Source organism: Mus pahari, chromosome 13 (assembly GCF_900095145.1).
Source record: "Mus pahari chromosome 13, PAHARI_EIJ_v1.1, whole genome shotgun sequence".
Lineage (NCBI taxonomy): Eukaryota > Metazoa > Chordata > Mammalia > Rodentia > Muridae > Mus > Mus pahari.
Window position 1 is genome coordinate 8959585 of NC_034602.1, and position 6660 is coordinate 8966244.

The 6660-nt window shown below is 37.7% G+C and overlaps 1 protein-coding gene across 6 annotated transcripts in view; it reads right to left on the reverse strand.

Moving 5' to 3' along the window:
• The window catches only part of Wdpcp (WD repeat containing planar cell polarity effector), a 306946-nt gene that overhangs the window by 223049 nt on the left and 77237 nt on the right, over positions 1 to 6660 (reverse strand). For 3 of the 6 annotated variants that reach the window (XM_029545442.1, XM_029545438.1, XM_029545440.1), the window contains exon 2: positions 4592 to 4720. The exons of the other annotated variants lie outside the window; for them this stretch is intronic. The gene's annotated coding sequence lies outside the window, so the exon portion shown is untranslated. The remainder of the gene's footprint in view (positions 1 to 4591; positions 4721 to 6660) is intronic. 6 annotated transcript variants of the gene reach the window in all.

Below are 6660 nucleotides of genomic sequence, written 5' to 3' on the forward strand. Positions count from 1 at the left end.
GAAAGAAGAAAAGAGGGAGAGAGAGAGGGAGGGGGGAGGAGGAGGAGGAGAAGGAGAAGGAGGAGGAAAGAAAGAAAGAAAGAAAGAAAGAAAGAAAGAAAGAAAGAAAGAAAGAAAGAAAGAAAGAAAGAAAGGAAGGAAAAGAAAAGAAAAGATCATCCTGAGTGAGGTAACTCAGATCCAAAAGGACATGCATGATATGAACTCACTGATAAATGGATATTACCCAAAAAGTTCAGAATACCCATGATACAGCCCACAGACCATATGAAGCTTAACAAGAAGGCCCGCCCAAGTGTAGATGCTTCAATCCCACTTAGAAGAGGAACAAAATAATCACAGGAGGCAAAGAATGGGAGAGACCTGGGTGGGACGGGGAGGGGGAGGGGAAAGGAGGCGGAGGGCCAGGTATGAGAGGAGACAGGTGAGAAGCCTAGAGGGTCAGGAAAAATGAACAGAAATATGCAGCAGTGAAGGGGAGAAAAGGGGGAGCGGCAGGGGGAATAGGTGTTAGCCACTAGAAAGACTCAGAAATGTGGGAGGCTCCCAGAAGCCAACGGAGATGACATTAGCTGAAATGCCCAACAGTGAGGAGATGAAACCTAAAGAGACCACCTCCAGTATTCATTGTATTTTAAAAGCAAACACAGCATGTAAACATGAAGCCCCTCCCCACTTTGAGAGGTGTCTGAGCATAGCTTGCCATGTGTCCTTTCGGAATCCCTTAGTGCACTCACATGTGCACACTCATGCCTAATTTGTTTTCAGTCTTTGTAAACCAAGATTTTACTGTAGATATATTTTGCTGCTTTTCACTGATCAGCCCAGAAAGGATACTCATGTTCCATTGAATGTGATCATAACTGACTTAACCATTCCCTTACTAAACAGCAACACATTTCTAACATGTGCCTTGCAAGTACCATGAAAACTCATATTAACACTTTATACTGTGGTAGCGTCCATAATGATTGTATCATATAAAACTGTCACTCAACACAGGACTTCCTCTCCCCACCCCAATCCTTAACACTTTGAAGCACTGTCAAAGTTTTACACTGTTGCTATCTGATAAGTAGGTTTTATTTTCTTATTCATTAATATGATCAGGTATAGTTTCATATATTTCAAATAACTCTTTTTCCTCTAAGAATTGCCCATTCCTATCTTATGCCCAACTTTCTTTTTCCCATCCTGTACTAATGACATTACAAACATTGGAGATAATTATCACTTAAGTTTTATAAGCCTTATACATGAAGACAATGAGAAAATACAGTTTCTCTTTTAAAGAACTGGTCACATGACCAGCTCTCTGAACTCCATTGAGCTAATAGCCTGGAAAGTGCCAAAAAGATCAGGCCCCCAGCCAGGGATGGTTTCTTACTGCTGCAAGAGCAGGTCATTTGCTATTTCTGGATGAAGCAAACAGTGATCCCTTTCTAAGTTCTCAGAAATCTGTACATCAGTCTTACTAAAAGAAAGCAAAGGAAACTCTATTCCTTGAAGGAAAAGAAGGAATCCATTTACTTCCATGAAATAAACTGTGGCCAAATTAAAAAAAAAAAACTTTCTAAGTCTCCTGTTGTACTTAAATTTGGAAAATATTTCTCTAGAGCATTCTTCAAACTGTTTAATTCACTTAGTTAAATAGATCTTGTCAATTTAACATTTTCCACATGGTAAGCAGTTTTGACATTTAGACAATTTATCAATGGCTTCTTCGCTGAAGCCTGCCTTCTCTTCTTTCTACTCATTACATGCAACAAATTAAATTTCACTAATATTTAAAGATCAGTGCTGACCTTTGCACAACCATTTTCTGGGCTCCTGTTAATACAAACATCTTGTTTGCTGGTGCTCATTTTAAATATTTTGCTACACACAGTTTTCTATTATTCTAGCTCAAGTGCTTCTTTTCCATGACCTTGCAAAATTATCGGTAAAGTTTACTTTGGGCATGTTTGGAAGACAAAAAGGATGCTTGCATAAGCAAATGGCAGCATGGGAAGAACAATAACCTCCTACCCGCACCCAACTCAGGTACCCACCTTTCTCAAATTCAAAAATATGGACTTACTAGTGGTTTTCAAGGCTGTACTTTAATCACAACAATAAAAAGACAAAATAGAAATGTTTGCTATATGATAATGGTAATTCATTCTAAATTATAACTATAAATATAATTTTATGTTATACTTGAATACATAGAAAGAATGTGGCTTTGAAAAGAAAATAAATTTCAGAAATAGTTCTTAAGGCTCAGTTAAAGACAAGAGAACACTGAAAGCTCTTATCTAAACCAACGCTTAAATACTGAAGTAATTTGTCAATTCAGAATTACTGTTTTAAAAAGTATATAAATCAAAGTGAGAAAAAATGAAAGAAATACAGAAAGCCTTTCTCTACAAATAGGAGAGACACTGGAAAGTACTGAAGTGCCCTGCAGCTGCACCAACTCAACCTTGTCAGTTTCACTTGTCAACACTTCGATGACAGATTGCCACCCCCTCCTCTAAAAAACAAACCTTAGTAGCTGTTGAAAGATGCACTTCTTATAAAAAGGGGAGTAGCTCATGCAACTTGATAGTTGTATTCTTTGAAATCTTTAGCTTCACACACACACACACACACACACACACACAAAAAAAAAAAAAAAAAAAAACTTTAAAACTTTTTTCCTGTGGCTCCAGTCAGACTTGGAAGATAAAGAACTCTGCTAATACACTGGGCCACAGGTGGATAGCATTTGCAGATACTGCTGAATGCACTTTATAACCATTATTTTATTTAACCCTCACAGGAGTTAAACCTCTGAAATTACTTGCTGTGTGGGTGTGTATGTGTGCCTGTGCATTTGGGTGTGTGTGCGTGTGCATGCGTGTGTGTGTGTGTGTGTGTGTGTGTGTGTGTATGAAAACATCTTTCCTGGAATGACACTTTTTCCCAAAAGTCCTCTTGTATATGCAATTATACCCTAAACCCCTTAATGCAGAAACAAAAACAGTAGAGGAGGGAGCAAAGATCCATCAGCTTGCTAGGAGCCATCAGACTGGAAGTCCTTTCCACAGCTCCCTGTGTGGTGTTCTTTCTACTGCAACTCTCTCTGAATGTCATGCACTAACTTTACATAGAAATAATAAGAAGGAACATGGAGCCTGGAGGGGACATGAAGGTGGTCAGAGGGCAGTGAAAGGTGGTGTGTGGAGAGGTGGATATAACCAAAATACATTGTATACACATGTATGAAATGCTCAAAGAATTAAATTTAAAATATATAGGAAATGAAAAACAGGATTCTCTACCTACTTTTATTTTTCTTAGAAAGCACCTGGAGAAAGTAAAGTATGTCTCTATTTAAAGAGGATTTTAACTAGCTTGTTTATAAATAATGTAATTGAATTATGTGATTAGAACTGGCACTTTTAGGTACTAAGAATTTTCACTATTATTTTATTTGCACAGCAAATATCACAGATGGACTACAAATGAGGTACAGTTGGCATGTGACAGTTGCTGAGAGACAAAGACGGGTCATTTCTCCTTAAGAACATGGCACCCTCCAGGCCAGGCCCCTACTCAAGAACATTTGCACAACACAAACTCTATTAGTTGAGACAGAAGGTGGAAATGAATCTGGGAGAAGTTGAGGGATGGTGAATATGTTCAAAATATATGATATAAAATTCTCAAAGAGTCGAAATATTTCTTAAAAGCTCCAATGTAAATTATAATTATTTCACAGCTAACTGGTAAATTAAATTATTACATCAAAAAAGTTTTCTTATTTTTAACTACCCTTGTTTGGTAGCAGCTCTCATTAACTTGCTGTCCCATCAGTCTCTGTGACAATTTCTTAAGGAAATGCAAACAAACCCTAAGTTCTTTTAAGAATTCTGGAGTGAATCTTTCAATATTACGACCGAATCTTTCTTCTGTTTCTTCCCTGATTGGCTGATTTTTGTTTTTACTAATGGTTTGTCACAGAATTCTTACTTAAATAAAACTTTTAGTATTTTGTTTCATGAGTTGAATAGGGGACTAAATTAGAAAACTTAGAAAAGAACAGTCTTTTCTTACTGAAATGAATGCCTATGAATAACCACAATGTTCCCTAGAAGAGATCAATTTCACCTTAACAGATTTAACACAGGCATACATCATCAGGGCTTACAAATGCTAAGAATCTCCTAATGAAGTTAGGAAATTATTATGATCATGTTTTGACCTAAAACCCCAACAATGGTCAATAAAAACATCCTATGCTTTAGAACCTATACTCCATACCATTTCCAAAGCATAAACAGCGAACATCTTTGGAACTCTGTGGCAGCTGACAACCACTCAGTGCATGTCAGTTTCCCTCTGTTAGTATTCAATAGCCATAAAGTTATGAGTCTGACTTCAGAAGTAAGTAAGACGAAACAGAAAGTTATCAGTTTCATGAGTATTGCTTCATCTTTTAATTATTTGCAGTTTAGTCTAACACATAGTTGAATAGTCTACTAAATGCCAACAGCTAAGCCACCTTGGTAGGCACCTAACTCAGGATATGAAAACTCTCAGGTACCTGTCCTTGAAGAAGACCTACCTTAGAGAGTGAGGGTATAAGGAGAACAACATGCAATTCCATCACAGTATAGCAAACAAAACAAAGCCATGTCCAGGAGGGGAGAAGTAGGCAGAACGTTACTCTTGGACGGTAACATGATCTCAGTCACTAAAGAAACAGAAACCATATACCCATTTTCAGAACCTGCTATTTCTTCAAAGAAAACAAACCATATAATGTATATAAATTTATTATATCTCCCAAGTTCTTGTAACTATTGTTTACATTTAAGTTTTTAAAAAATGTACATATCTTACAATAATGTGTATGTTTATTGTAGTGAACGTTTTAATCAGAACTTGCTATTAACTCAACAATACCTTACTGCCAATGGTAAATCAGAATTAAAGAAATGTCTTATGTCAATGTTTGGTTTCCTTTGGTAGAAAAACTAGCTCCAAGTGACTTGACAACATATCCAAATAAAGATGGGGAGAAGGCATGCAGATACTTTGATATACATCCAAACTCACATGAAAATGAGAATAAACAATCAATTAAGAGGGGAACCCTCTATAAAAATACAAATAGTGGAAGAAATAAATAAAATAGCTCAAGAGTTCAAAGTGGAAATATATAAATAAAACACAAACTAAGGCAAATATCATCAGGAAAGGGAAATAGAGTAGTTATTAAGTGGGGGTATTGGAAGGGATCAAATGGTAGGGTAAAGGAAGAGTACAAAGATAGCTAAAATTATGGGGCATTTGAGGAATAGTATGGAAACCTAATACAGTAGAAGCTCAGACAGACAGACAGGTAGATAGATAAAAAGATAGATAGATAGATAGATAGATAGATAGATAGATAGATAGATAGATAGATAGATTTTAAAAGATAATTAATTAAATAAATCAACAAATAGTGGGGGAGATAGAGCCCCAACTGGCTGCCTCTTGTCACCAAATGAACCTTCTAGTCCTGGGAATATGTTATATCTAATTGAGTTGTTAACCCAAAGGATCTCATGGAAATCCAAATCAACTCATGCTGTTGTCAAGACTATTGGTCGCTGTCCACAAACTGACAGGAAGGCCAAAATTGCTGAAGACAACACATTTCACAATTCACAGAACATGGAGAAGTTCAGCTGATACCGACATAAAACCTTCCTCACTACATTCTACAATCTTTGAACAGGAAGGTGCTCTACAAAAAGTACACTACCAAAACAGAAACACCAACCCAGACACAAACACTTTGATCAACAATGGTGTACCTGAAAGGCACAGTAGTGCAATGCTGGCACAACTCTTGTGGGAGCAATCAACCAATATCTGAGTTGACTTGAGGCCCGGTCCATGGGATGGAACCCACAACTGACACTGCTTGGATGACTGAGAACCTCAGACTAGATTGCAAAGAGACCTAGATAAAACCAAATACTATTAAAGAAAAGCTTTATGTAGAAATAAAATGACTCCTAATAACATTCTGCTATACTCAAAGATCTGTGCCCTGCTTAGCCATCATCAAAGAAGCTTCCTCCTAGAACAGATGAGAGTAAATACAGAGGCCCACATCCAGGCATTATGCAGAAAGTAAGAGACCTTAGAACACTCAACCCTAAATGAGATCTCTCTATCAAACCCCTCCTCAGAGCTCAGATAACACTGCAGAAAGGGAGACAGAAAGAAAACCAGGGGGGATGGAGGACACCAAGAAAAAAGGCCCCCTGAATCACCATGACCAGAACTCATATGAACTCACAGACACTGGAGCATCATGCACAGGGACTGCATAGCTCGGCACTAGGTCCTCTGAACAGATTTTATGGCTTCGAGTTTAATGTTTTTATGGGATTCCTAAGCATATGAATGAGTAAGTCATTTTTTGTGCCTTCTCTTGGTCTCTGTCTTAGTCGGGATTTCTATTCCTGCACAAACATCATGACCAAGAAGCAAGTTGGGGAGGAAAGGGTTTTGTTCAGCTTACACTTCCACATTGCTGTTCATCACTGAAAGAAGTCAGGACTGGAACTCAAGCAGGTCAGAAAGTAGGAGCTGATGCAGAGGCCATGGAGGGATGTTACTTACTGGCTTGCTTCC